Consider the following 15,211-nt stretch of genomic DNA (forward strand, 5'->3'; position numbering starts at 1 on the left):
CCCCTCGTCGAGCCGCCGCCCCACGCCCCGCCGTCGCCCCTCGCCTCCGCGCCCGAGTACTCCTCTGAGTGCCGCCGTCCCTGCTCCGGTGCGCCGCCCCCGCGCCTCCTCTCTGGCGCCGCGCCGCCCGACTCCGGCGCTCGCGTCCGGCGCCGCCCCTTGGAGATCGCGCCCGGATCTGGCGACTCCCATCTCCGGCCGCCCTTCCCCTCTCCGGCAAGTCCTCCGGCAAACTCCGGCCCTGCTTCGACGTCCGTGCCTAGGTCAACTCAGATCCGGAGGTGATTTTCGTCTGTCCTGATATTATTTTGACATTCTGGTCCCCTGTTTATCGCATCATAACTCTGCATCCGTAGCTCCATTTCATGCATATGATATGTCAAAATGTTTGTTGTGAGATGCTTTACATTTCATTCCATTGTGCCATGCTTGTTTGAGATCATCTTGATGCCCGAATCATCGTTGCAAGAGTGCTATATGATGTTAATCTGCTGAAACTGTTATAACTTGGTGATTTGTCTTTTTTGTTGCATTTGATGTGTGCATCCTATGGGCTTGATGTCTACATGTGTTTTGAACTACATCATGCCATCTTTACAGAGGTGCAATCCATGTATTTGTGTGAGTTGTGTAGTGAGTGCTTCAAGCTTGTTAAGTAGGGTACTTGCTGTTGCTGTTTTGCGAGGCTGATTCTGTTATATTTTGTTGCCATGTAAACCTGCTGCTACAAGTCATTCCATGCATAATCTGGAGATGTTCACTAAGGATGTTTTGTTATACATGTTATGCTCTATCCATCCATGCCTCTGGTTGCATTTATAGCTTGTTGTATTCTTGCTCCAAAGTTGCTAAATAATGTTGCTGTCAGCCTGTTAACATGAAGTTCAGTTTTGCCATGTGTTTTGCTAGTGATCCATGCACCCTATGAACTTGCTCTTGCCATGCTTAGCTTCAAAAACATGTCTTCTTAGTGTTGGTTGCCTTTTCATGCCATGTATTGCTCTGTGGTGAGTGGTACAAGCTCATCAACATGCCTACTTATCGTTGTTCCTGCCATGTTTGAAGCTGTCATATAACTTGCCATGTTTACATGGGTGCCATCATATTTTCTGTGCCCTTTTGGCTCATGGTCAATAAAGGACTTTTGCTATGAATTTAGTAGATTCATTCCATGCCTTTGTTTTCCATGTTAAATTCCTGTAACATGTTGTTTGATAGCTCTAAACATTGCAACCTGATGTTATTTCTGCAAAGTCTGAAACTATTATTATTTGCAATCTTGCCATGTGTTTTGAGCATGTTCTAGCGATTTCTGGAGATAGCTTAGAGTTCATGTTTTGTTATGCTTTATATGTACATCATGTCCATGCCTTTTGTTCTCATGTTGGGGTGCAGTAGCATATTGTTTTGATGCTTGTAAGATGCCTAGTTGCTGTTTTGGACAGATTGTTGTCATATCATGTTTGGAGTGTATGTGTTGAACCGTTGCTCCGTTTTGAGTGTGCTCTATATGAAACTTGCTTAATTTTGCATGTAGTTTCATATTATCATGTTGCATCCATGTTTTGAGAGTGTTTTCTTGATGTTTGTATGCATTTTGCATCAATGCCATGTTTAACTTGTTTTGCTCATATCTTCTAGGCCGTAGCTCCAAATTAAATGAACTTTATATGTAACTTGACTAGAATCTCGTGTAGATCATCTTGGTGCATCTTAACTTGTTGTTTAACAACTTGAACATAAGGTTTATTCAGATCTGGACCAATTTCGAAATTTGCATATGAGGACTTACCGGATTTGTTATATGTTGCTTCCGGCCTCATTTAAACTTGCTTTGATGTGTTGCTCTTGTATGCATCATCTCTTGCCATGAGTAGCTTCATGTAGCCTTGTCATGCATCATGCTTGGTTTTGCATCATGTCTGGTATATGTGTGGTGTGTTTACCATGTTGTGTGATTCTTCTCGATAGTTCCTGTTTCGTTGCGATCGTGAGGATTCGTTCGTGTACGCTTGGTTCGTCTTCGTGGCTTCATCTTCTTCATGGACTCGTTCTTCTTCCTAGCGGGATTTCAGGCAAGATGACCGCTATCCTGGATCTCACTACTATCATTGCTATGCTAGTTGCTTCGTTCTATCGCTTTGCTGCGCTATCTATCTTTTGCTCTTAAAGCCTCCCAAATTGCCTTGTCAGCCTCTAACCTTTTCACCCTTCCTAGTAAATCGTTGCTTGGGTATGTTACCGCTTTTGCTCAGCCCCTCTTATAGCGTTGTTAGTTGCAGGTGAAGTTGAAGATTGCTCCATGGTGGACAGGATTATGTTGGGATATCACAATATCTCTTATTTAATTAATGCATCTATATACTTGGTAAAGGGTGGAAGACTCGGCCTTATGCCTGGTGATTTGTTCCACTCTTGCCGCCCTAGTTTCCGTCATATCGGTGTTATGTTCCCGGATTTTGCGTTCCTTACGTGGTTGGGTGATTTATGGGACCCCCTTGACAGTTCGCTTTGAATAAAACTCCTCCAGCAAGGCCCAACCTTGGTTTTACCATTTGCCTCACCACCACCTATACCCTTCCCTTGGGTCGGCCAACCCGAGGGTCATCTTTATTTTAGCCCCCCCGGGCCAATGCTTGTCTAAGTGTTGGTCCGAACCGAGCCGCCTGCGGGGCCACCTCGGGGAAACTCGAAGTCTGGTTTTACACGTAGCCTGTCTCATCCGGTGTTGCCCTGAGAACAAGATATGTGCAGCTCCTATCAGGATTGTCGGCGCATCGGGCGGTCTTGGTGGTCTTGTTTTACCATTGTCGAAATGTCTTGTAAACCGGGATTCCAAGTCTGATCGGGTCTTCCTGGGAGAAGGTATATCCTTCGTTGATCGCGAGAGCTTATCATGGGCTAAGTTGGGACACCCTTGCAGGGTATAAACTTTCGAAAGCCGTGCCCGCGGTTATGGGTAGATGGGAATTTGTTAATGTCCGGTTGTAGATAACTTGACACCAGATCCGAAGTAAAACGCATCAACCGCGTGTGTAGCCGTGATGGTCTCTTTTCGGCGGAGTCCGGGAAGTGAACACGGTTTTGGGTTATGTTTGACGTAAGTAGGAGTTCAGGATCACTTCTTGATCATTGCTAGCTTCACGACCGTTCCGCTTGTTCTCTTCTCGCTCTTATTTGCGTATGTTAGCCACCATATATGCTTAGTCGCTGCTGCAACCTCACCACTTTACCCCTTCCTTACCCCTTAAGCTTTGCTAGTCTTGATACCCATGGTAATGGGATTGCTGAGTCCTCGTGGCTCACAGTTTACTACAACAACAGTTGCAGGTACAGGTTATGCGATGATCATGACGCGAGAGCGATGTTTGCTTGTTTTGTAGTTCTTCTTCTGCTTCTTCTTCGATCAGGGGATAGGTTCCAGGTCGACAGCCTGGGCTAGTAGGGTGGATGTCATTTGAGTTTCTGTTTATGTTTCATCTGTAGTCGGATGGTGCTCTTATGTATGATGATGTTGTATTCGTGTGGAATTGTATGCCTCTTGTATGTATCCCCACTATTATGTAATGTTGATGTAATGATATCCACCTTGCAAAAGCGTCTTCAAGATGCGCTTCTATCCTTGCTGGGACCTTCGAGTTCCTTTAGGATAGGGTCGCATCTTGGGCGTGACAGCCAGACCTACAAATATGCCAATCGGGCTGAATTTGTATTCAGCAATAGTAGTAGTATATATGGACCATAAGTGGCACGCATCGGAAAGGGCCAAGATGCTGGCTAAAAAAAGGATGCTGTTGTAGCCAAAAAAAGTACAGCGGCCTGGCTTATGTATGTTAGTTGATATTATTGATCCATATACTCTATAAGTGTTTATATGTCTGTTAGTTCTGTACATTCTTGGTTGATTGACTCGGTATTTGAATCTTGATACATCGCTTGTGTACATATCTAAATGGGAGTACACATTATGCTGCGTGTGACATTTGAGTTGGAGATGAAGTGTTCCAAATATTCGAATTCACCTTAAACTGGATTCTAGTTTCTGAATTTGAGTATCGGCATTTGTAAACCATATTCATATATGACAGTGGAATACATCTTTGTCGTCCTTTTGAAGATATATAAAAACACATAGAATGATTTATAAAGATTCACATAGGAATACAAAATGGATTCAGATTTAGTTGCCAGGGTAAACGTGGATGCTTATTGTCCCAAAATTCGAAAGAAGCAGCAAAATGTCCACTCCCACGTCGGCTTCCCGAAGCCAAGTGTTTGGGAGATAGAAATTACTGTCTACCCATTACACGGACAATCCATCGGCCCGATTTCCACTGCTCTAAATAGGGGTAGGTTAGTAACTTCAATTAGACGTGACACGACCGCCTCTGAGCCCATTCCGACACAGTGGGCATCAAACATGGGCGGCAAAACACATTTGATTCAAGCTCGTCTGAAAGACCTCTGTTTCTCCCTCCATTCCCAATTAATACACGGTGGGTGGCAAAACAAACTCGACTCGGCCGAAATCGATGTAGGCAAATATTTTCAATAGGGGCAAGTTTGTAACTTCACTCAGACGTGACACAACCGCCCTACCTGTTGGCCCCGTTCATACACCGTGGGCGCCAACCATGGGCGCCAACCACCCTCTCCTCGCCTGAAATCACTCTGGGCAAATATTGGCGAGATGCGAGATTACTGTCCTATCCCCAACCGACGAGACGTCCAAATTTTAAACGGGGGCTAAGTTTGCAACTTTCCCATATTTCAGACAGGCGCCTCCCAAGAACATGGTTCCCCGTACCTCTCCCTCCATTTCCCATTCATACACCGTCCGCACTAGAACACCCCATCCCCACACCAGCCTCCGTCCGCCACCCCATCCATCGCTGCCGTCCTCCACCACATCCATCGCCACCGTCCTCCACCATGCCGGAGCGCCTACCAAGACCGTGTCGTCCACTACTAGAGATGGACGTTTCTCATCCACGGCGATAGACCAATAGCCTTGCATCGCGTCCTCTCGCTTCATCGGCGCCGTTGTCCTCTTTGCCGGGGCCGCTCACACGACCTTCTCTTCCACCACAATGGGACGTATCCCCCGATGCACCCGTCTACCGTCATAGATCCGCTTCAACGCCACCGACAGCCATCGCACCCCCGATGCCTACACGGCGCCTCAAGAGAGGTGGTACTTCATATCTCCTCAACTTTTTGATCTCAACCAGAAAATAGATCTTAACTTGGTTACTCTCCTTTCTTTTCAGCTCTTAGAATTTAGTTCTTAGTCCAAAGCAAACAATGGATGCTAAATATCATTTCTCCGGTTTGCAGCTTCAAATCTGCCATGGCACAGCCATAATATGGTTTAATTGATCATGCTTAGGGTTTAATTGATCATGTTGGTTCTGTGGTAGTTTCTTTAATAGAAATCGGAGGGGAAACCCTCTTTTGCTTAAAAAAATATGCTTAGAGTTTCCCCCTTTTATGATCACTATACGATCAGAATACGTGCTTCGTGTCATAATAACACTGCTCCACCCATCAAGCTAAACAAGCTTAGATGTTCAAATACGAATCTGATATTATTAAGACAGAGTTGTTTAATTGGTCAGCTAAATGTTCCTAAATTAGTTTCAAAAATGCATGTTCGCCGCTCGGGTGTGTATCTCTACAGGGTGCCCACGGTGGGCCGGCCCACCTTGGGATTTTGGGTCGTCCCAGGCCCCGATTCCCCTCTGTTCTGCTGCGCGCTTCCGATCTCTACTCGCCCCCAGCCGCCTGCCTCGCCGGTGACTTGCCGTCCCCGGACCGCATGACTCTAGGAGGAGACGCCGGACTAAAAGGAGGCCAGGAGCCGCTCGCCCAACAGCGTCACCGCTGCTCGTGCGCGCCACCGTGCCTACCTTCCCAGTCCGTTCAGGGCTCAAGCGTGCAGCACCCACCAAGCCAACCCGATTTATCCTGAGATGCGTCCTCAACACTTAGCAGCCACTCTTCATCACCCATTTTCTAATTGATTCATTACTCATTAGGTAGGACTGTCATTAGGGTTTGTTGTGTGCTCAGTGCTACCTACACATAATGGTTCAGATGTATTTCGGTAATCTTTAGTACCTCTAAAGTTCACATGATTTTCAAAATTCCGGCCCTCGAAACAGAAACTAGTCATTTTGGATTGTTGGTCGTAGTGACATTGACCCAGATTACTACTGCAAGCCAGGTTTGTTGACAATTTTACTTGTCTTTCTTACTCATTCGATATAATATCCAATTATTCACGTCGATTAGTTGCAAACAATAAGTGCTAGACAAACTTCTTCATTCAGATTTTGGACGGTCTCTTACTGCAGTTACAATTCTGCATACTTGTCCTAGTAAGCTCACAAGTAAATGATTGATTCACTACATCTATGCTTGCCTTGTCATATTTGTTTTCAATATTCTTTTAGGGTGGACCACCCTGTTTCTAAATACTGGAACCGTAGACATGAGTGAATAGTATTTCTCTATGTGATCTCTTCCATCATGTGTGGGTAACGAACACTGCATTGTATAGAAAGAAAGTGTCATTTCCAGCTTTTACATAGGTTTCGATCTTTTACATGGAATACAATCTGCCTACTTACTTTGTGTCGCACTACCAACACTCCACCCTTGAAGCTAAACATTACGCCACTCATAATTGCTTAGTTTATTTGTTCAAATACGAATTTCATATGATTCTAATGTTCCTACTTCAGTTTTGAAATGTGCGCCTGCCTGTTATAGAGGCATAAGGGGTTTGTATTTCTGTGTGTGGTCTGGTCAGCACGGTTGGGGAGGTGAACTTTGCATATGCAGGGGTTTATAGGGAGACACTCTCCGAGTTGAATCCGCAATGCATTCCATAGATAATCTGACTACTTTTTATGTTTTCATGAATCTCAGATTCTGAACAGCATCATAATGATTATGAGCTTGCATGCATGAAAAGAATAAAGCAGAACAATGCCATGGCTGTCAAACTTGGCATTAAGGGACTGAAATCAAGTCTGGATGCAATGCAATGCAAACGCTCTTCACCTACAGATTCATGCTCAGAATATGATCCTAATAGTGATTCTGAGCTAGAGGGAGACCTAAGTCAATGTAGCTCCCTAGTGGAGGAGTCATAGGAAGATGCCCTATCTTATTCACCCATCAAGGTACTTGCTCTAACTTTCCAAGGTTACATTGCTCGCACATATCTTGCAACTGATGCTTTGCATTGCTTCTACTTTGTTGAAATGCCATTAGCTTAGTTTACACATCGTGTATGTGAATACGCCCTGCCTATCCATTTTCAGTACATATTCCATCTGTCATCATACCATATTTATCCATTCAAAGGCTGTTCTTGTGTATCAGACGTTCAAAAGGAAGAGGGCGATTGCTGATTGTGGAGGAGCACAAGCAAAGTATTTGGAAAAGGTAGTGGAACCTGATAAATCAAATAGCCCATTAGGTGTAGTTGCAATATCACCTCACCCACAAAATACCCCAACTCTAGCAGACTCTAGCCCTACTACACTGGTCATTTCTGATGCCCCAACTCAGCAGACCCCAACTGCAGCAAACAGTATGATTATGCCAGTTGACATAGCACTAGCTGTACGATGCCAACCCCCCATTCCAGCAAAGAGTACACCAAATCCAGTTGCCAAATCCCTTTTCGAACCAGAGAGAGCCCCAATTGCGGCAAATATGACCCCTGTTCCATTTCTTCCCAGTTTAGAAGACGAAGCTTATGTTGTTGTCAGGAACTTTGTGCGCATCTTTCCTTCATGGAAAGATTATACCGCAGACACAGAACAATTTCCAGTCTTCCTCCGCAACTTGCACGTAAGTAATGTACTAATGTTATTCATGGTCATTACTGCATATGTTTCTGCTGACAGAAGACACAAGATTTCATTCTTTTAAATAGGCGAGGAGCAAACTGGATTGTGATGACGAGCAAGGGTTGGTTGCACTTTTCAAGCACTCGTTGATGAAGTATGTTTCCTACCTGAGGCAAGCGCACTTCGATGGCAAGCCTCTGAACGAAATTTCTGTAAAGTCTCCGGTGCTACATTTAACCGATGGTGACTGGAATAATCTTGTTACACATTGGTCTCGGCTGCAGCGTAAGGTACTGTCTATGATATCACATCACAATTTGAACTACATTTCTGCATTTGCCTTAATGTCTCACTTGTATGAAAACTGTTAGCAGAAGAACATTCGTTCTCAAGGGACCACAGAATCTCGCAACTATACTGCACACTGCATTGCTCTTGTGAGTACCTCTTGCCCTATATGACCATACTTACTTTCATAGCTGTTTGATTATGTAGCATCACTGCACATGTTAGCCTCGTAATCGTCCATTTGGTGGACATTATAAGATCCGTATGGACTCTTACACAAATTTAGAATCAACCCAATGCTTTTGAAGAGGTTTAGCTATGCAGTCCTCTTGTAAGGACTAAACGTGGTCTATCACTGTACTTACATTAACAACTACTCCCTCCGTCCCATAATATAAGAACGTTTTGTACAGTTTACCAGTGTTCAAAACACTCTTGTATTATGGGAAGAGGGATTGGTTCATTTTGTAGCATTCTGCATCTTATCTCCCTTGCCCACCATTTACTAAAAAATATCAGATCTATATTTAATCGTACCAACAAGTAGAATACACAGACAATGCCAGTGCAGAAGTGTAGCCGATTGCTCTTGTCAGTACATTTTGTCCTGTAACGCTTGTACTTCCAGGGATTGGTAGTTGATTATGTAGCATCAATCTGCATCTGATCTTCATTATCCTCTATCCCTTCCAGTATTATCATATCATAATTACTCTCTACAAAATGTAGAGTACATGCAATGCTTATGAAGAAGATTATGTGCTGAAATTCTTGAGTTATCCTTCCCTTGACATGGAGAAGGGCATTATAAAGCCGGTGTTAACTGTTAATGTAAGTCAGTCCTTCTAAAGCCTTTATCCTCAACTGCTGTTTAATTTGCTCATACTCCCTATCGTTTACTGCTGTTTAGTTTGCTGTTTCTACCAAAATGCATGTTCGTAAGAACTGTAAGTTCTAAGTTTTACTTGTAAAACCAAATTCCTTTTTCATACCATGCACATTACTTAATACTCCCTATATGTATGCTTGGTTTTGTCGATCTATAATCCAGTGTGTGGTGAAGCAACCCACGTTTGCACCTTGTCATCTCCTGTTTTATCTTACTGATGTGGCTGATGATATGAACAACATGTCATGCACATTATCCAAAATAGATACAATGATTTTCTTTACCCTTCATCTATGCTTGTTATGTTGACATGGTAATCCAGTAGTGTGGTGAAGCTCCCCGCATTATGAACAATGCCAAATTATGCTATTGATATTTTGAACTTGCTCTTTATTTTCTAATTTGAAATTGGATAGAATTGACAGAATAGTTATCATCTTTGTTTATACACGTGCAAAACCTGTCATCTCTCTGCTTTCTTTAAGGATGATATGCCTGATGGCATGCACAAGTCTGCTGAAGGTTGTGAGACAAACCCAACATATATTGCAGCAAAGAAGGCAAAACATCTTGAAGATAGCGAGACAACCCCAAAGTCTTGTCTTGATGCAGTGTTCAAGTTACTTGAGACTAACAATCAAATAAGCTCACAAAATTCGTTGTCTGAATCAGTTCGACTTCTTCAGTCTCAAGTTCTAGCAGAAAGGCATTCTGCAACTCAACTTTTACTTGAAGTCCTACCTCTAAGAAAGATTGCGGAAACACCAATGAGAACCTCATCGCTAAACAGCTACACCTGGAATCTATGACCGACATGCTAGGCCGGTCTCACAGCCTTGCTCAACAGCTTGCGCAGCAGTTCCCCCGCAAGGCTAACCTTTCTTGAACTGTCTTGGAAGTGGTCTCGGTTCAGTATTATTTTGTTACGCTGCAATGGTGCCCAGTTTTTGTAATCTGCTTCTTCATTGCGCTTTATGATCACTGGTGGTGAACTTCGATACCCAGTGGATGTAATATACCTTAAATACTTTATTGTATAGTGTAGGTTTATTCTTAGTTACTATGCCATAATTTCTTTATTGTATAGAGTAGGTTTGTTCTTAATTCCAACTAGTTACTGCCATCATTCGCTATCTGAAAAAAATCAGATGTACTCGACCGGGCCGAAACATTCGACTCTAACGGGCCAGGTTTTTAGCGGGCCACAATTGGGCCGACCTGCGTCTTTCTTGGGCCCGAATGATTGGGGCCTTCACACATTGCGCCAGGCCCAAACTTACACCGGCCTATATTTAGTTGGGCCTTTTGTCGACCCAGTGCTTAGTTTGGCCCAGGTAGCGTTGGGCCATTAACAGGCTGAATATTGTACTGGCCTGTTACGGCCGAGATGAAACCACGGGCCTTTAGTAGGCCAAAATGTATGTTGGGCCTCAATTTTCTCTAGTCGTTGACGGGCCTTCAGCAGGCCGAAATGTAGACCGGGCCATTTTGGGCCTAGTTAGCTCACGGGCCGTTACCAGGCCGAAACATATCTCGGGCCTTATTTGGCCCACTGATATCATTGGCCTTTAAGAGGCCGAAAGCTTAGTACATGCATCAACAGGCCGAATTATGCGACATGCCTTTAACAGGCCCAAGTCACGTTGGGCTTAACTGTTGCCACCTTTAGCATGGGCCGTTAGCGGGCCCGATGTCCCGTTGGACCATATATGGCCCATGGGCAGCACGGGCCATTCCCAGGCTGAAAGTCACATCGGGCTGAAATGGGCCCATGTCTACATCAGGCCTCTAACAGACCGAAAGTCACTGGGCTGTAGTTGGGCCCAAATATTCCGTGAACAATTAACGGGCCAAATCTGGCTTCGGGCCGCAAATGGGCCCAAATATTGGGCGAACATTTAACGGGCCAGATCTGGCTTCGGGCCGTAAATGGGCCCAAATATTGGGCGAACAATTAGCTTCGGCCCGTAAATGGGCCTTTATTAAGCAGGCCGTTATTGGGCTGGCCCACTAGTACCTGATTAAGTTCTACGGGCCTTTGACTGGGCCGGCCTTTTTAACCTATATGGGCCTCTGTTGGCCCAGCCACGTGTCGACATATCATAGGCATGTCTCCTCCAATGGACGGGCGACATCTGGCCCACTGACGAGCTGACAGGTGTTTCCTTCGGCCAATCAGAATTTTACACGTGGAAATTTCCCATTGGTCGGGGCTGTTAACGGGTTATCGGATCCAAAATCCGACCCGATAGCTTAACGGCGTTCCGTTACGGTGGATGCCATGTGTCGGTCACCCTTGATGAAAACACTTCTGTGACGCGCGATTTATCGTCATGGAAGTGGACACTTCTGTGATGATAATTTTGGTAATGTCATGGAACACTTCTACGACAGCACAGGTATGACTATCTTGATTCTGTCATAAATTTGTCATGGACGTACATGCATGACAAAAAATGCGACCTACTGTGACAAACATGTATCATCACGAAAGTGTATTTTTTTGTAGTGTACCCCTTTGCTAAAACCATGGCAAGGTACACAATAGGTCTGGTACACAACATAGCATACTTTATAGAACCTATGACTGAGGCATAGGTAATGACTTTCATTCTCTTTCTATATTCTGCCATGGTCGAGCTTTGAGTCGTACTCAACTTTACACCTTGTAATATAGGCAAGAACTCCTTCTTTGACTGATCCATTTTTAACTCTTCCAAAATCTTGTCAAGGTATGTACTCATTGAAAAATCTTATCGAGCATCTTGATCTATCTCTATAGATCTTGATGCCCAATATGTAAGCAACATTGTCGAGGTCTTTCTTTGAAAAACTCCTTTCAAACACTCCTTTATGCTTTCAAAAAAATTCTACATCATTTCCGATCAACAATATGTCATTCACATATACTTATCAGAAAGGTTGTAGTGCTCACACTCACTTTCTTGTAAATACAGGCTTCACTACAAGTCTGTATAAAACCATATGCTTTGATCACACTATCAAAGCGTTTATTCCAATTCCGAGAGGCTTGCACCAGTCCATAAATGGATCGCTGGAGCTTGCACACTTTGTTAGCACCCTTTGGATCCACAAAACCTTCTGGTTGCATCATATACAACTTTTCTTCCATAAATCCATTCAGGAATGCAGTTTTGACATCAATCTGCCAAATTTCATAATCATAAAATGCAGCAATTGCTAATATGATTTGGATAGACTTCAAGCATCGCTACGGGTGAGAAAATCTCATCATAGTCAACTCCTTGAACTTGTCAAAAAACTTTCGCAACAAGTCGAGCTTTGTAGATAGTAACACTACTATCATCGTCTGTCTTCCTCTTGAAGATCCATTTATTTTCTTTGGCCTTCCGATCATCGGGCAAGTCCACCAAAGTCCACACTTTGTTCTCATACATGGATCCCATCTCAGATTTCATGGCCTCAAGCCATTTCGTGGAATCTGGACTCATCCTTGCTTCCTCTTAGTTCGTAGATTCATCATGGTCTAGTAACATGACTTCCACAATAGGATTACCATACCACTCTGGTGCGGACCATACTCTAGAAGACCTACGAGATTCTGTAGTAACTTGATCTGAAGTTTCATGATCATCATCATTAGCTTCCTCACTAACTGATGTACGAATCACTGGAACTGATTTCTGTGATGAACTACTTTCTAATTCGGAAGAAGGTACAATTACCTCATCAAGCTCTACTTTCCTCCCACTCACTTCTTTTGAGAGAAACTCCTTCTCTAGAAAGGATCCATTCTTAGCAACGGATATCTTGCCTTTGGATCTGTGATAGAAGGTGTACCCAACAATTTCCTTTGGGTATCCTATGAAGATGCACTTCTCCGATTTGGGTTCGAGCTTATCAGGTTGAAGCTTTTTCACATAAGCATCACAGCCCCAAACTTTAAGAAACAACAACTTTGGTTTCTTGCTAAACCACAGTTCATAAGGCGTTGTATCAACGGATTTTTATGGTGCCCTATTTAAAGTGAATGCAGCTATCTCTAATGCATAAGCCCAAAGCGGTAGTGGTAAACCAGTAAGAGACATCATAGATCGCACCATATCCGATAAAGTGCGGTTACGATGTTCGGACACACCATTACGCTCTGGTGTTCCTGGTGGCGTGAGCTATGAAACTATTCCACATTGTTTTAAATGAAGGCCAAACTCGTAACTCAAATATTCTCCTCCACGATCAGATCGTAGAAAATTTATTTTCTTGTTACGATGATTCTCCACTTCACTCCGAAATTCTTTGAACTTTTCAAATGTTTCAGACTTGTGTTTCATTAAGTAGATATACCCATATCTGCTCAAATCATCTGTGAAGGTCAGAAAATAACGATACCCGCCACGAGCATCAACACTCATTGGACCGCATACATCAGTATGTATTATTTCAATAAGTCACTAGCTTGTTCCATTGTTCTGGAGAATGGAGTTTTAGTCATCTTGCCCATAAGGCACGGTTCGCAAGCATCAAATGATTCATAATCAAGTGATTCCAAAAGTCCATATTTATGGAGTTTCTTTATGCGCTTTACACCGATATAACCTAAATGGCAGTGCCACAAATATGTTGCACTATCATTATCAACTTTGCATCTTTTGGCATCAATATTATGAATATGTGTATCACTACAATCAAGATTCAATAAACCATCAACATTGGGTGTATGACCATAGAAGGTTTTATTCATGTAAACAGAATAACAATTTATTCTCTGTCTTAGATGAATAATCGTATCACAATAAACATGATCTAATCATATTTATGCTCAACGCAAACACCAAATAACATTTATTTAGGTTAAACACTAATCTCAAAAGTAGAGGGAGTGTGCGATGATGATCATATCAATCTTGGAACCACTTCCAACACACATCGTCACTTCACCCTCAACTAGTCTCTGTTTATTCTGTAACTCCTGTTTTGAGTTACTAATCTTAGCAATTGAACAAGTATCAAATACCCAGGGGCTACTATAAACACTAGTAAGGTACACATCAATAACCTGTATATCAAATATACCCTTGTTCACTTTGCCATCCTTCTTATCCACCAAATATTCAGGGCATTTCCGCTTCCACTGACCATTTCCTTTGCAGTAGAAGCACTCAGTTTCAGGCTTTGGTCCAACTTTGAGCTTCTTCACAAGAGTGACAACTTGGTTTCCATTCTATTTGAAGTTCCCTTTCTTTCCCTTTGCCCTTTTCTTGAAACTAGTGGTCTTGTCAACACTTGATGCTCTTTCTTGATTTCTACCTTCGTCGATTTCAGCATCACGAAGAGCTCGGGAATCGTTTTCATCATCCCTTGCATACTATAGTTCATCATGAAGTTCCAATAACTAGGTGATGGTGACTAGAGAACTTTGTCAATCACTATCTTATCTGGAAGATTAACTCCCACTTGATTCAAGCGATTGTAGTACCCAGACATTCTGAGCACATGCTCACCAGTTGAGCAATTCTCCTCCATCTTTTAGGCAAAGTACTTGTCTGAGGTCTCATACCTATTGACACGGGCATGAGTCTTAAATACCAATTTCAGCTCTTGGAATATCTCATATGCTCCGTGATGTTTCAAAACGTTTTTGAAGTCCCGGTTCTAAGTCGTAAAGCATGGTGCACTAAACTATCAAGTAGTCATCATATTGAGCTAGCCAAACGTTCGTAACGTCTGCGTCTATTCCTGCAATAGGTCTGTCACCTAGCGGTGCATTAAGGACATAATTCTTCTATGCAGCAATGAGGATAAACCTCAGATCACGATCCCAGTCCGCATCATTACTACTATCATCTTTCAACTTAGTTTTCTCTAGGAACATATAAAAACATAGGGAAGCTATAACACGAGCTATTGATCTACAACATAATTTGCAAAATACTATCAGGACTAAGTTCATGATAAATTAAAGTTCAATTAATCATATTACTTAAGAACTCCCACTTAGATAGACATCCATCTAGTCATCTAGATGATCATGTGATTCAAATCAACTAAACCATGTCCGATCATCACGTGAGATGGAGTAGTTTTCAATGGTGAACATCACTATGTTGATCATATCTACTATATGATTCATGCTCGACCTTTCAATCTCCAGTGTTACGAGGCCATATATGCATATGATAGGCTCGCC

This window comes from Triticum dicoccoides, chromosome 5B, assembly GCF_002162155.2.
Source record: "Triticum dicoccoides isolate Atlit2015 ecotype Zavitan chromosome 5B, WEW_v2.0, whole genome shotgun sequence".
Lineage (NCBI taxonomy): Eukaryota > Viridiplantae > Streptophyta > Magnoliopsida > Poales > Poaceae > Triticum > Triticum dicoccoides.